The sequence below is a fragment of the Nerophis ophidion genome, linkage group LG20 (genome assembly GCF_033978795.1).
Source record: "Nerophis ophidion isolate RoL-2023_Sa linkage group LG20, RoL_Noph_v1.0, whole genome shotgun sequence".
Classification (NCBI taxonomy): Eukaryota; Metazoa; Chordata; class Actinopteri; order Syngnathiformes; family Syngnathidae; genus Nerophis; species Nerophis ophidion.
In genome coordinates this window covers 9663073-9680010 of record NC_084630.1, presented here as the reverse complement: position 1 = coordinate 9680010, position 16938 = coordinate 9663073, and the positions used below count along the sequence as shown (strand labels likewise).

Here is a 16938-nt window from a genome sequence, read left to right as displayed (position 1 = left end):
CCATCTGCTCTTGTTTTACGCACACCTGGTTTTCAATGATTGCTTGAGTTTTTAAGCCTGCCTTCTAATTCAGTTCTGCCTGGATGGTTTGTTTGCTCCACGCAACATTCTCGTTGGTATATCTTTGATGTGTTTTCTAGTGCTAAGTCTTGTCTTAGCTTCTCGTGCGCTCGGCACGTTACTTTGGACTCTGCTAAGTTTAAGCTTAGCTTACCCTGCGTTCGGTACGCCTTTTCTTTGCCTGTTTTGCACCAGTGATCTTTTATTTTTGTATTAAATCAAGTCTTACCTGCAATCCCTGCCTGTCTTGGTCCTCGTGCATCCTTGGGGTGACAACACGCATCCAAAATGCGTTAAGAATGCGTCACTTTGGTTCAATTTTTAAAAATGGTTGTAAATGTGCTATATAAATAACGTTGCCTTGCCTTGCCTTGCCAGAATGCGTTAAAAACAAGAACAAAAAAAACATCCGTCGATAGACAAAAGTCCCCCCAAAAAGTGCAGCTCCTCTTTAAAATGTGTTTTTTGGCCATTCTTACTTTGACCACAGCATGAGTTGCTACGTCGAGCGGCACTTTCCTTCATTTTCAGCAGACCGCATTGCAAAATGATTAACCCCACCTCCCCGTCATATAAATCCCTCTTTGTAGTCCTTGCAAAAGTCTATAAGGCCACCGATGGATTTGTTGTTTTCAAAACAGCATTGTTTTCCCTTTAATAATTCATGTTATAATCACCCCTTGCAAACATGCACGTAGTGTTTGTAGCGCCAGACTACAACCCCGAGCCATGTATTCAAATGACAAGCCTACCGCTGTGTTTGACATCTGCACTTAGAAAATACCTGGCTATATCTGCATGCATGCAGTGCAGTTAAAGATAATATAATTGAATATTGTCCCTTCCAGCAGAAAATGGAAATTAGGGGCACCTTGTAGAAAATGCTGCAAGAGAATGACGCCCTCAATAACATATAAGGCCATAAACAACTTTTTGTGTTTATATTTCTCCTTTTCTTGATTTTTATTCCTCCCATTTGCTTGGGTCTGACCAGTCCCGTTATTTTCCCCAGCCTCCTTCCTCTTTCACCTCCACTGAGCCATCATATTTCCCCATGTGTCGCTCTAGTAAATATGCAGCTCTCTGAGGTGAGCTGTCACTCGGAGCCACAATGCGTGTGTGTGTGTGTGGTGTGTTTTTGAATAATGCACTCATCTTTTGACACGTTGTACTCATAAACTTTTTTTTTTATGGAATAAAAATGACTTCCTTCATTCACATAGAGGATTATTAAAGTTTGAGTGTTAGCAAAAGGGACGCATGAAGGCCCAAGAGGATTCCGAATCCAATTTGACACCTCAGGGTGCGAAGTAAAACACACATCTCGCATACCAATGTTGTATTTTTCTTTAGTGTGAGCGAATAATGTTTACCACTTTTTCTGCTCGACTTGTAATTCCGAAAGGATTTCCATTTTTTTTTTTTTTTTTTTGGAAAATATACAGCAACAACATATATTTTGTGTCCTGTTATCAACCCAGGTTATTTGTACATTAAGCCAGTTGTTCTCAAATGGGGGTACGCGTACCTTTGGGGGTACTTGAAGGTATGCCAAGGGGTACGTGAGATTTTTAAAAAATATTCTAAAAATAGCAACAATTCAAAAATCCTTTCTAAATATATTTATTGAATAATACTTCAACAAAATATGAATGAAAGTTCATAAACTGTGACAAGAAATGCAAAAATGCAATATTCATTGTTGACAGCTAGATTTTTTGTGGACTTGTTCCATAAATACAATAATAATAATAATATATTTTATTTGTAAAACAGCACTTTACGTTGAGCAAACAACCTCAAAGTGCCACAGGGTAAAAAATAGTAATAATAATAATAATGATAATAGTAAAAAGATAATACAAATAAATAAAATATAAAACTAGAAACAGCCCAATAGCTATAACCAGCATGCATGTCTATAAAACGGCTTTTTTTAAAAGATGGATTTTTGAGCCTTTTTTAAAAGCATCCATGTCAAATATTGACGTTAAAGATTTCTTTTTTTGTGAAGAAAGGTTTAGAATGAAGTTCATGAATCCAGATGGATCTCTATTACAATCCCCAAAGAGGGCACTTTAAAGGGGAACATTATCACAATTTCAAAAGGGTTAAAAACAATAAAAATCAGTTCCCAGTGGCTTGTTGTATTTTTTGAAGTTTTTTTCCAAATTTTACCGGTCTCGGAATATCCCTGAATAAAGCTTTAAAGTGCCTTATTTTCGCTATCTTCGAAACCACTATCCATTTCCCTGTGATGTCATACAGTGCTGCCAATGTAAACAAACAATGGGAATACCACAGCAAGATATAGCGACATTAGCTTGGATTCAAACTCGGATTACGCATGTATTGAAACGGATGGTTGAAGTATGAAAATATTGAAGAAGAAACTGAAGCTATTGAGCGAATAGCTATTGACGCTATTCATACCCATAGCATGGCCGAATAGCTGCGTTAGCATCACCGGTAAAATGTGCGGACCAAACGATCAGGACTTTCGCATCTCGTGACACTGGAGCAACTTAAATCCGTCGATTGGTAAGTGTTTGTTTCGCAATAAATGTGGGTGGAAGGAAACGTAATATAGTTGCAAATGCATCTGCAGGTTATCCATACATCTCTGTGCCAGGTCTGCTTTAGCACCGCTGGTAAATAGCATGTTAGCGTCGATTAGCGTAGCATGTTAGTATCGATTAGCTGGCAGTCACGCCTCGACCAAATATGTCTGATTAGCACATAAGTCAAAATCAACAAAACTCACCTTTGTGATTTCATTGACTTAATCGTTGCAAATGCATTTGCAGGTTATCCATACATCTCTGTGCCATGTCTGTCATCGCCGGTAAAAAGTGGAGACACTTTGGTACATTCAATGGGGGTCTGGCGGCAGACACTTTCGCATCTTCGGGCCAGTGGTGCAACTTGAATCCCTCCCTGTTAGTGTTGTTACACCCTCCGACAACACACCGACGAGGCATGATGTCTCCAAGGTTCCAAAAGATAGTCAAAAAAACAGAAAATAACAGAGCTGAGACCCAATGTTTACAATGTGTTGAAAATGAATATGGCGGGTGTATTACCTCGGCGACGTCACATTCTGACGTCATCGCCTCCAGAGCTATAAACAGAAAGGCGTTTAATTCGCCAAAATTCACCCATTTAGAGTTCGGAAATCGGTTAAAAAAATACATGGTCTTTTTTCTGCAACATCAAGGTATATATTGACGCTTACATAGGTCTGGTGATAATGTTCCCCTTTAAAATGATGATTACTTTTATGTGTAAAAATCTTTATTTATAATTAAATCACTTGTTTATTTTTCCAAAAAGTTTTTAGTTATTCTTATATCTTTTTTTCCAACTAGTTCAAGAAAGACCACTACAATTGAGCACAATTTTGCACTGTTATACAATTTAATAAATCAGAAACAGATGACATAGTGCTGTATTTTACGACTTTATCTCTTTTTTTCAACCCAAAATGTTTTGTTCTGATTAGGGGGTACTTGAATAAAAAAAATGTTCACAGGGGGTAGGTACATCACTGAAAAAAGGTTGAGAACCACTGCATTAAGCCAATAGAAAAAAATTATACACATAATGTATTTAGCTCTCAAATAAAATAAATTGACGAATGAAGTTAAAGCCTTATTCGCCTTTGCTTTCACATTAGAATTAATGGAGAACATATTCACCATTAATTAATTAACATGCAAATTAGTAACATATTGGCTCTTAATTAGTCATTATTAAGTACTTATAAAGGCCTTATTCTGCATGGCCTTATTATACAACTAGCCCTAACCCTAACCCTCTAATCCATGGGTGTCAAACTCTGGCCCGCGGGCCAAATTTGGCCCGCCGTGTATTTTCATTTGGCCCTTTAGGCAATATCAAATTAACATTAGAGCTGGCCCGCTGGTATTATACAGCGGCGGTGTTGCTGTAACACCGCATTCACCGCTAATACTCATAACTAACCCCCCCCCGATTTTCCAAGGAGACTCTCAAATTTCAGTGCCCCACACGAAAATCACAGGGGGCAACCATTCTCCCAAATTTCTCCCGATTCCCACCTGGACAACAATATTGGGGGCGTGCCTTAAAGGCACTGCCTCAAGCGTCCTCTAAAACCTTTCGTCACGTCCGCTTTTCCTACGTAGAAACAGCGTGCCGGCCTAGTCACATGATATATGTGGCTTTTACACACACACACACACAAGCTAATGCAATGCAAGCTTGGTCAACAGCCATACAGGTCACACTGAGGGTGGCCGTATAAACAACTTTAAGACTGTTACAAATATGCGCCAGACTGTGAACCAACACTAAACGAGAATGACAAGCAAATTTCGGGAGAACATCCGCACTGTAACACAACATAAACACAACAGGAAAAAATACACAGAACCCCTTGCAGCACTACCTCTTCCTGGACGCTACAATATAAAAATGTATTATTAGCCTGTGGGAAAAGTTTATTTTGATATTTACCCGAGAAGGCTGCACATAGAAAAGAAGCATTCAATTTCTATTTAAATTCTATTTGATATGCCATTGCTATTTTTAAATTATTAGTATTATTTGAAACTCGATTTTGCATGTCACTATAAAGTTATATAAGTCTCGCTTGTTCAATATTCAATGCTAAACTTGTTTGGGTCCCTATTAAAAGGTTAATTTGTTCAACCTTGGCCCGCGGCTTTGTTCAGTTTTAAATTTTGGCCCACTCTGTATTTGAGTTTGACACCCCTGCTCTAACCGAAACCCTAACCCCAAACAAAAAACTCTAACGTTCTTGCACGCTACACCGCTACGACAAAAATGATGGGGAGAAGACGCTGTGGAAAGTGAGCCACGTGAATAAGACCGCCAACAAAACGGCGCATCCTGAAGAGACGCTCAGAAAGATACTTGAAAATGGTCTGCAAAACATAATAGATGCAACACTTTCACCAAAGAACCACCATTACATGTTATGTGGACCACAAGCTAGTGTTTTGAATTTAGAAACAAATCATAGTAGGACTCATTTTAATGAGCTTTACAATCCGCTGTACCTTATGTATGAAAAAGACCTGAATAGACCCGCTCATCGGCAGTGCGCCTTATAATCCGGTGCGTCCTATGGTCGGAAAAATACGGTAGATAATATTCATTAAAGTGAATGTTGTCACGTCTGTGAGTTATGTTTAGTTTTTGGACATTCAGTCACCTTTTGCACTTCCTGGTTTTGTTTGTTTCCATGCCAACTCATTAGTTGTCACCTGTCACGTCCCTATTCTCAGCCCCACACCTGTTTTCACTAATGATCATAGCTATTTAAGTCCATCCATTTTCTACCGCTTATTCCCTTTTGGGGTGGCGGGGGGCCCTGGCGCCTATCTCAGCTACAACCTCATCGCGGGGCCAGCTATTCAAGTCACTCTTTTTCTTGTCTTCGTCCTGGGATCTTCACACTCGCGCACACGCTACTCATGCTGCACCTCCTTCATGCCCTCGCCCATAGTTCCATGCCGTGGAAGTTTTTGTATTCATGCCATGTGGTAGTTTTGTTTCTATCCATCCATCTTCTTCCGCTTATCCGAGGTCGGGTCGCGGGGGCAACAGCCTAAGCAGGGAAACCCAGACTTCCCTTTCCCCAGCCACTTCGTCTAGCTCTTCCCGGGGGATCCCGAGGCGTTCCCAGGCCAGCCGGGAGACATAGTCTTCCCAACGTGTCCTGGGTCTTTCCCGTGGCCTCCTACTGGTTGGACGTGCCCTAAACACCTCCCTAGGGAGGCGTTCGGGTGGCATCCTGACCAGATGCCCGAACCACCTCATCTGGCTCCTTTCGATGTGGAGGAGCAGCGGCTTTACTTTGAGTTCCTCCCGGATGGCAGAGCTTCTCACCCTATCTCTAAGGGAGAGACCCGCCACACGGCGGAGGAAACTCATTCCGGCCGCTTGTACCCGTGATCTTATCCTTTCGGTCATGACCCAAAGCTCATGACCATAGGTGAGGATGGGAACGTAGATCGACCGGTAAATTGAGAGCTTTGCCTTCCGGCTCAGCTCCTTCTTCACCACAACGGATCGGTACAACGTCCGCATTACTGAAGACGCCACACCGATCCGCCTGTCGATCTCACGATCCACTCTTCCCCCACTCGTGAACAAGACTCCTAGGTACTTGAACTCCTCCACTTGGGGCAGGGTCTCCCCCCCAACCCGGAGATGGCACTCCACCCTTTTTTGGGCGAGAACCATGGACTCGGACTTGGAGGTGCTGATTCTCATTCCGGTCGCTTCACACTCGGCTGCGAACCGATCCAGTGAGAGCAGAAGATCCTTAACAGATGAAGCCATCAAGACCACATCATCTGCAAAAAGCAGAGACCTAATCCTGCGGTCACCAAACCGGAACCCCTCAACGCCTTGACTGCGCCTAGAAATTCTGTCCATAAAAGTTATGAACAGAATCGGTGACAAAGGACAGCCTTGGCGGAGTCCAACCCTCACTGGAAATGTGTTCGACTTACCGCCGGCAATGCGGACCAAGCTCTGGCACTGATCATACAGGGAACGGACCGCCACAGTAAGACAGTCCGATACCCCATACTCTCTGAGCACTCCCCACAGGACTTCCCGAGGGACACGGTCGAATGCCTTCTCCAAGTCCACAAAGCACATGTAGACTGGTTGGGCAAACTCCCATGCACCCTCAAGAACCCTGCCGAGAGTATAGAGCTGGTCCACAGTTCCACGACCAGGATGAAAACCACACTGTTCCTCCTGAATCCGAGGTTTGACTATCCGACGTAGCCTCCTCTCCAGTACACCTGAATAAACCTTACCGGGAAGGCTGAGGAGTGTGATCCCACGATAGTTGGAACACACCCTCCGGTCCCCCTTCTTAAAGAGAGGGACTACCACCCCGGTCTGCCAATCCAGAGGTACCGCCCCCGATGTCCACGCGATGCTGCAGAGTCTTGTCAACCAAGACAGCCCCACAGCATCCAGAGCCTTAAGGAACTCCAGGCGGACCTTTATAGTTTATTATTATTCATGCCAATCGAGCAAGTGTTTTTGTTTCATGTTTGTAGTTTTGCATTCATGTTAGTCTTTTGTTTGTTCATAGCCAAGTGTCTGTACAGCCTTGTGAGCGCCCTTAGTTTGTTTATGTTTTATTATAGTTTTAAATAAACAACTATGTACTCACGTCCACGCCTCGCTGGTGTTGATCCTCATCTGCATCGAAGAAACAATCCATGTTCAAGCCAAGTTATGACAAATGTAGTCAGTCAGCAAGCTGATGGAGCCAGCTGCTGATACCAAGTATCATTAGTATCGATACTTGGTGAGTATCGGTATCGTATCGATACTGGCGTGATGGTATCGATACTTCACCAAATTAAGCGAATCACTCCGATTTAAAAAAAAAAATGTGAGCGCAGCGCAGCGCTCCTCACCACTCCACCCTCCTCCCTAGTGATGGGTCGCGAACGGGATTTAAAAACACTTTAAAAATTCATCTTCAACCCAACATAAAATAAAATAAATACAATTAACATGACGCTTGGTGCGTTCGCGCACACACATCAGTATAATTCGCTCCGAGGTTCACTCAGACACACACACACACACACGCGTGTGTTTCCAGTGCGACTTAATGTCTTGGTTGTAAATTGTAAAGCAGTGGTCCCCAACCACTGGGCCGCGGCCCTGTACCGGGCCGTGGTCCGATTGGTACCGGGCCGCAGAATAATTTTTATTAATTTTTATTTGAAAAAAAAAAAATATATATATATATATATATATATATATTTTTTTTTTATTAAATCAACATAAAAAACACAATATACACTTACAATTAGTGCACCAACCACAAAAACCTCCCTTTTTCATGACAAAGAAAAAAAAAAAAAAAAAGAAAAAAGGTCCCCCCCCCACCGGTCTGCTGTAAAGTATTTTATTGCACTAAAATAACGATAAGAATTTCTCAGTTCTTTTGTTTTGTGTTCATTTTTACAATTGTTTAATAACTAGTGTTTTCTTTTTTACTTAAGTTCTTGTGTGTTGTGAGGCGACTAGCCGAGTTCAGTATTTGTTTTCACCTTATTTGCACTACTTACTTTATTGTAAGTGATATTATTACTTTTTTATTTGAATTTCTCAGTTCTTTTGTTTTTGTGTTCATGTTTACAACTTTGTTCAATAACAACAGTTTTGTTATTTACCTTAAGTGTTTGTGTTTTTTGAGGCGACAAGCCAGGTTCAGTAGTTGTTTGCATTACTTTATTGCTATTGATATTACTTTTGTAATACATATTTTATTTTTGGACTTAAATCATAATCAATTAATAAAGGCAAAAGTACAAATTTGTTTTTCTAAAGTATCGATACCCCGAAGTCACCCCCCCGCCCCCATCAGATGACGACACTTCTGGTATCGGTATCGTTATCGGCGATACTGGCCGGTATCGGATCGGTATCGATACCCAAATTTGCGATATTGCCCACCCCTGCCAGCTGCTACAACAACAAAAAATGACTTTTAGTTACGGAAATATGGAGAAGTGGTTGATGGTGTGTGTGACGAAGGAAAGCCACGTTTTAGAAGTACATTCTAAAAGTCTGTATAAACAACCAGCATTCAGAGCGTTACCTCTCAGGAGAGCTCCCGGCTCAGAGAGGGTGAATCACCACTTTAGCTCTGTGGAAAAAAATATCCATCCACCAACATGAAACATTTCTCCTTACCGCGGTCGCGGTCCAAGGTAAAGGCTGTATTTCATCACTGTGGTGAAGTTCTTTGTAGTACCGTATTTTTCGGACCATAGGGCGCACCGGATTAAAAGATGCACTGCTGATGAGCAGGTATAGTCATATTTATACATATATATATATATATTTTTTTTTTTTTTGTTTTGTTTTGTTTTTTTGTCATGAAAAAGGGAGTTTTTTGGGGTTGCTGCACTAATTGTAAGTGTATTTTGTGTTTTTTCTGTTGATTTAATTAAAAAAAAAAAATAATTAAAAAAAATAATAAATAAAAAATTAACAAAAAATTATTCTGCGGCTAGTGCGTCTGCCTCACAATACGAAGGTCCTGCAGTCCTGGGTTCAAATCCAGGCTCGGGATCTTTCTGTGTGGAGTTTGCATGTTCTCCCCGTTGCGGCTTCAAAGTTGTACTAAAGCATTTTAAAAGATTTTTGAACGTTGTGTGTAATGTTCTTTAATAAAAATGGAACAATTAAAGTTTTGGTGTTGTTTACTGGCGTCATATTGCAGTCTACACACACCTCTTATGTGTGACTGCTATCTACTGCTCACACTTATCATTACAACATGTACCAAATAAAATTGTTTCGAGGTCGGTAAGCACAACCAGAATGATTCCACATATTAGGCGCACCGGGTTGAAAGGCGCTTGAGAAAATGTAAGGATTTTAAGTGCGCCTTATAGTCCGAAAAATACGGTACATTCTATTGGATTCAGACAAATTCATGTGTCAGAGTGGGGAAATTCCGGCGTTAGAAATAGAAAACGGAGGACAATAAAACCATCAAACTGTTAAAATATAATTTAGTTAAATATTGAATAAAGACACTAATACTGTATATTTATACTAAAACAGTATATAATCCCCGAACATCGTATGGATTTCTTTACAAACGACTGTACTGCCGTTGCTTGTACCACTATTGCGTTGTTTGTTGTTGGATGTTAAAATTTGATTGATGGCACTGCTTTACGATATGAGTATTCTGAGTTACGATATTAGCTTACCATGACTTGATTAACGTGGACCCCAACTTAAACAAGTTAAAAGACTTATTGGGGTGTTACCATTTAGTGGTCAATTGTACGGAAAATGTACTGAACTGTGCAATCTACTAATGAAGTATCAATCAAAGCTGTGGAACTCTTAGCTGTAGATTGAGGTACCACTGTAGTTATTATTTCACTCACTATGAAATAATTTGCTGCAATATTTGCAATGCAGCGCTACGATTTGTGTTTCATTTTTTATGCTCCAGCTCCGCCAAATCGCAGGAGTGACGTCACAAACAAATTATCTCGGATAAATTCTGCTCCTCAATGCGAAACAATTGCTTTGTTACATATATTCAAAAAAGAAAGTTGTGTTTGCTGGGTTATGCTTTTTTTTGTGTGTTTTTTATCTGCTTTTTGTGCTTTTAACATGGACAAGTAAGCTATTATTTAACAGGCAGCATTTTATTCTGCACTGGATTTATTTGTTTGTGTCTTCCTGTCCCACTCTACTTGATCTGTGTGAAAATGCTGTTGACACATTGATTTAAGTGGAAACGCAGACGCAATGCAAACGCACAAGGAGGAATTTAGGCGGCTGTTTTTATTTATTTATTGTTTTGCTCTTTTTTTTTAAATAAACTCCCGATGTCTCACAAGAAACCACAAACCTGAATGTTAGGATTTTAGAAAGACATTACACAAAATAAACTGTCGGGCCGTGTATTTTGGTGATCGGGCCGGCGAGGCTCAAATTGTAGAGTGGCCTGCCTAGAAACTTGAGGGTTCCTGGTTTGAATCCAGCTTTTGTCACTGCGGCTGTGTCCTTGGGCAAGACACTTTACACACCTTTCTCCCAGTGTCACCTACACTGGTATGAAAGTAGTTTAAATGGAGATAATGGGTTTCTCAATGCAAAGCACTTTCGGTTACTATAAAAAAAAAACGCTATATAAATGTAATTCACTTCACGTATTGTGTACGGCAGTGTGATTATATAATTTCACCTATTCGGGTTAAAAATATTTTCTGCAAACCAGTAATTATAGTCTACAAATTATGTGTTATTGTTGAAAGGTCGGTGCTGTCTAGAGCTCGGTGTCATATCAGTAAGCAGCTAATTTGCTTTGTATATGTCGGAAACAGTGGGAAGCAGCGTGCAGGTAAAAAGGTATCTAATGCTTAAACCAAAAATAAAGAAAAGGTCAGTGCCCCTAAGAAAAGGCATTGAAGCGTAGGGAAGGCTATGCTGAACGAAACTAAAACTGAACTGGCTACAAAGTCAACAAAAACAGAATGCTGGACGACAGCAAAGACTTACTGTGGAGCAAAGAATGCGTCTACATTGTACATCCGAACATGACATGACAATCAACAATGTCCCCACAAAGAAGGATAAAAACAACATAAGTATTCTTGATTGCTAAAACAAACGAGAGGAGGGAAATATCGCTCAAAGGAAGACATGAAACTGCTAGAGGAAAATACCAAAAAAAGAGAAAAAGCCACCAAAATACAAAAGACAATAATTAAAACAATACGCACAGGAAAACAGCAAAGTCGCAATTTTAAAAGAAAACTTAAAAAATGTTGCAATATTATAATTATTATCAAAATTGTACTCGTCATCATTTTATATGACAAATGTCATTATTTTGCATAAAAAATTAATAATTTTGCATAAAAAAGTATTCATTTTACGAGAAAATACTGCGATATTACAAAAATAGAAAAAATATGCGAAATTGTTCCGAACTTTATTAGAACAAACTCAACACCTTGTGTCAAAAAAAAAGTTTTAAGTTCATTTATTTTCTGGGGAATTTTTTTTTATTGGAATTGGTGTCTAATCTCCATTATTTACTTCAAGTTATTACAGTATGTCTCTAAATACATATTTATTTTATTTGTTTCATTAATTTTGGCCAAAGGGGGCGCATTTCATTTTCTTATACACACTTGTTGCTACATGTGTTGGCCAGAGGGGGAGCACTTCAATTATTATTTTTTTTTTGCACACTTGTTATTTTAGATGTTGACCAGAGGGGGAGCACTTTTAAAACCGACAGACAGTCAATTTGAAAAATCCCTCCTTTTTGGGACTCCCCTCAAGGGGTGCAAATGAGACTTTTTTTTATTAGAGGCAATGTTTTTTTTCCCGTTTTGGGACCATGATTTATGTCCTAACTTTTTCACTGGTCCTCACATTATGGAAGGTTCTTTTCCTTGTTGATGTCCCAAGGAGGGTAGAGATACAAGAACACACACACACACGCATTTTTGTATTTATTACCTTCTTGAGACCCCCGAAAAATGCCTCCCTCTTTAGAACCACCCTTTCTAAATATATAATGATGTTTTATTTACAAAATGTTTAATATATACATACTACACAAATATTAAAAAAAAATGTAGTGAGAAGTGAGTTGGAATTTCACAAAAAAAACCTTTTAAGTTTGACAGTATTAAAATAAAAGTCATACTTTTACTCAACGCAAGTCAAACTGTTACAAGAAAAACTGAACATTGTGCAATATTATGATAAATGTTGGAATATTACTCAATAATTGTCGCAATTTTACAATGCAAGCTTAAAAATTTGACAATTTTATGAAAAGAGTCGTAATTTTACTCGACAAAAGTTACAATTTTAAAGAAAAACTTCCAATGGAAATTTTACTTGGCAACATTATGACAAACTTCATAACTTTATGTAAGAAATGTCAACATTTTGCATTAAAAAATAATAATTTTACATTAAAAAAGTAATGATTTTACAAGAAAATTTTGTAATATTACAAAAACAGAAAGAATGTGAGAAATTCTTCCCAATTTTATAAGAAAAAAGTCGACAGATTGTGACAAACTTCATAATTTGATACAACAAATGTCACCATTTTGCATTAAAAACTAATCATTTTACATTAAAAAAGTAATAATTTTACAAAAAAATAAATAAATATTACAGAACATAAAGAATATGAGAAATTCTTCCCAATTTGATCAGAAAAAAGTCAACACATTGTGAGACATAGACTGCTTTTAGTTCATTTTTTATTTTTTATTTTTTATTTTTTGTTTGTAAATGGTTTCTAATGTTCATTATTTAATTCAAGTTATTTCAGTAGGTCTCTATATACATATTTAATTTATTTTTTGTATTTATTTTGGCCAAAGGGGAGACATTTCAATTTCTCTACACACACTTGTTATTTCATATGTTGACCAGAGGAGGAACCCTTTTAAAACCGATACACAATCCCTCCTTTTTGGGACCACCCTCCTTTTGACGGAGTTCACCACCAGGGGTGCAATTTTGGCAGTATCATAATAAAAGTCATACTTTTACTTAACGCAAGTGAAAATGTTACAAGAATAACTGAACGTTTGTACAATATTATGATAAATATTGGAATATTACACAATAACAGGCGCAATTTTACAATACAAGCTTAAACATACAGCAATTTTATGAAAAGAGTCGTAATTTTATTTTATTGCACAAACTAAAAATGTGTGCAATATTGTGATAAATGTTGGAATTTTACTCAATAATGTTCGCAAATGTAAAATACAAGCTTAAAAATTTGGCAATTTAATGAAAATGGTCGTAATTTTACTTGAAAAAAGTTAAAATCTTACAAGAAAACTTATAATCGGAATTTTACTTGGCAACATGATGACTTCATAATTTTATATAACAAATGTCACCATTTTGCATTTAAAACTATTCATTTTACATTAAAAAATAATACTTTTACAAGAAAATATTAAAATATTACAGAAACAGAAAGAATATGAGAAATTATTCCTAATTTTATAAGAGAACAGTTGACACATTGTGAATAAAAGACTATTATTTTTATTTTTTTGTTTGTAATTAGTTTCTAATCTTCAATATTTACTTCAAATTATTTCAGTAGGTCTCTATGTACATATTTATCTTATTTGTTTTACTCATTTTGGCCAAAGGGGGCGCATTTCAATTTCTTACACACACTTGTTATTTCATATGTTGACCAGGGGGGGGGGGGGGGGGGGGGGGGGGGGGGGGCCCTTTTAAAACCGACAAATAGTCAAGTTGAAAAATTTCTCCTTTTTGGGACCACCCTAGTTTTGACAGATTTCACCACCAGGGGTGCAAATGAGACATTCTCTATTAGAGGCAATGGTTTCTTCGTATTGGGACCATGATTTCGGTCCTAACTTGTTCACCGGTCCTCATACGGAAGGTACTTTTCCTCATTGATGTCTCAGGTATCAAGATACAAGAACACACACACACAAACGCACACACATGCACACACACACGTACACACACATACACACATTTTTGTACGTATAACCTTCTTGGGACCTCCAGCCTCCCTCTTTAAGACCACCCTTTCTAGATGTATAAAGATTTTGTATTTGCATCATTAATAATAAATACAAATTATGCAAATATTAAAAAGCTCGTAGTGAAAAATGAGTTGGAATGTCAAGTAAAAAAACTTTGAATTTTGGCAGTACCATAATAAAAGTCATACTTTTACTCAATGCAAGTCCAAATGTTACAAGAAAAACTAAAAATATGTGCAATATTATGATACATTTTGGAATTTTACTCAATAATATTCGCAAATGTAAAATACAAGCTTAAAAATTTGGCAATTTAATGAAAATGGTCGTAATTTTACATGAAAAAAGTTAAAATCTTACAAGAAAACTTATAATCGGAATTTTACTTGGCAACTTGATGACTTCATAATTTTATACAACAAATGTCACCATTTTGCATTTAGAACTATTCATTTTACATTAAAAAATAATACTTTTACAAGAAAATATTAAAATATTACAGAAACGGAAAGAATATGAGAAATTCTTCCTAATTTTATAAGAGAACAGTCGACACATTGTGAGAAAAAGACTATTTTTATTTTTTTGTTTGTAATTAGTTTCTGATCTTCAATATTTACTTCAAATTATTTCAGTAGGTCTCTATGTACATATTTATTTTATTTGTTTGATTCATTTTGGCCAAAGAGGGCACATTTCAATTTCTTACAAACACTTGTTATTTCATATGTTGACCAGAGGGGGAACCCTTTTAAAACCGACACATAGTCAATTTGAAAAATCCCTCCTTTTTGGGACCACCCTAGTTTTGACAGATTTCACCACCAGGGGTGCAAATGAGACATTCTATATTAGAGGCAATGGTTTCTTCGTATTGGGACCATGATTTCGGTCCTAACTTGTTCACCGGTCCTCATATGGAAGGTACTTTTCCTCATTGATGTCTCAGGTATCAAGATACAAGAACACGCACACACAAACGCACACACATGCACACACACACGTACACACACACATACACACATTTTTGTACTTATAACCTTCTTGAGACCTCCGGCCTCCCTCTTTAGGACCACCCTTTCTAGATATATAAAGATTTTGTATTTGCATCATTAATAATAAATACAAATTATGCAAATATTAAAAAGCTCGTAGTGAAAAATGAGTTGGAATGTCAAGTGAAAAAACTTAGAATTTTGGCAGAACCATAATAAAAGTCATACTTTTACTTAACGCAAGTCAAAATGTTAAAAGAAAAACTGAACGTTTGTGCAATATTATGATAAATATTGGAATATTACACAATAACAGGCGCAATTTTACAATACAAGCTTAAACATATGGCAATTTTATGAAAAGAGTCGTAATTTTATTTGACAAAAGTCACAATTTTACGATAAAACTTCCGATCTAAATTTTACTTGGCAACATTATGACAAACTTCATAATTTTATACAACAAATGTCACCATTTTGCATTTAAAACTATTTATTTTACATTAAAAAGTAATACTTTACAAGAAAATATTGAAATATTACAGAAACAGAAAGAATATGAGAAATTTGTCCCATTTTCATAAGAGAACAGTCGCCACATTGTGAGAAAAACACTGCTTTTAGTTCATTTTTATTTATTTTTATTTTTGGTTTGTAATTAGTTTGTAATCTTCATTATTTACTGTTATTCCAGTAGGTCTCTATAAACATATTTTATTTGTTTTATTCATTTTGGCCAAAGGGGCCGCATTTCAATTTCTTACACACACTTGTAATTTCATATGTTGACCAGAGGGGGAGCACTTTTAAAACCGACACATAGTCAATTTGAAAAATCCCACCTTTTTGGGACCACCCTAGTTTTGACAGATTTCAAATGAGACATTCTATATTAGAGGCAATGGTTTCTTCGTATTGGGACCATGATTTCGGTCCTAACTTGTTTACCGGTCCTCATATGGAAGGTACTTTTCCTCATTGATGTCTCAGGTATCAAGATACAAGAACACGCACACACAAACGCACACACATGCACACACACACGTACACACATACACACATTTTTGTACTTATAACCTTCTTGGGACCTCCAGCCTCCCTCTTTAAGACCACCCTTTCTAGATATATAAAGATTTTGTATTTGCATCATTAATAATAAATACAAATTATGCAAATATTAAAAAGCTCGTAGTGAAAAATGAGTTGGAATGTCAAATGAAAAAACTTAGAATTTTGGCAGTACCATAATAAAAGTCATACTTTTACTTAACGCAAGTCAAAATGTTAAAAGAAAAACTGAACGTTTGTGCAATATTATGATAAATATTGGAATATTATACAATAACAGGCGCAATTTTACAATACAAGCTTAAACATATGGCAATTTTATGAAAAGAGTCGTAATTTTATTTGACAAAAGTCACAATTTTACGATAAAACTTCCGATCTAAATTTTACTTGGCAACATTATGACAAACTTCATAATTTTATATAACAAATGTCACCATTTTGCATTTAAAACTATTTATTTTACATTAAAAAGTAATACTTTACAAGAAAATATTGAAACATTACAGAAACAGAAAGAATATGAGAAATTTGTCCCATTTTCATAAGAGAACAGTCGCCACATTGTGAGAAAAACACTTCTTTTAGTTCATTTTTATTTATTTCTATTTTTGGTTTGTAATTAGTTTGTAATCTTCATTATTTACTGTTATTCCAGTAGGTCTCTATAAACATATTTTATTTGTTTTATTCATTTTGGCCAAAGGGGCCGC

At 37.1% G+C, this 16938-nt stretch overlaps 1 protein-coding gene across 2 annotated transcripts in view; it reads right to left on the bottom strand.

Moving 5' to 3' along the window:
- LOC133538702 (zeta-sarcoglycan-like) overlaps positions 1 to 16938 on the bottom strand; it is a 466471-nt gene that overhangs the window by 292936 nt on the left and 156597 nt on the right. The gene's annotated exons all lie outside the window — the stretch shown is intronic.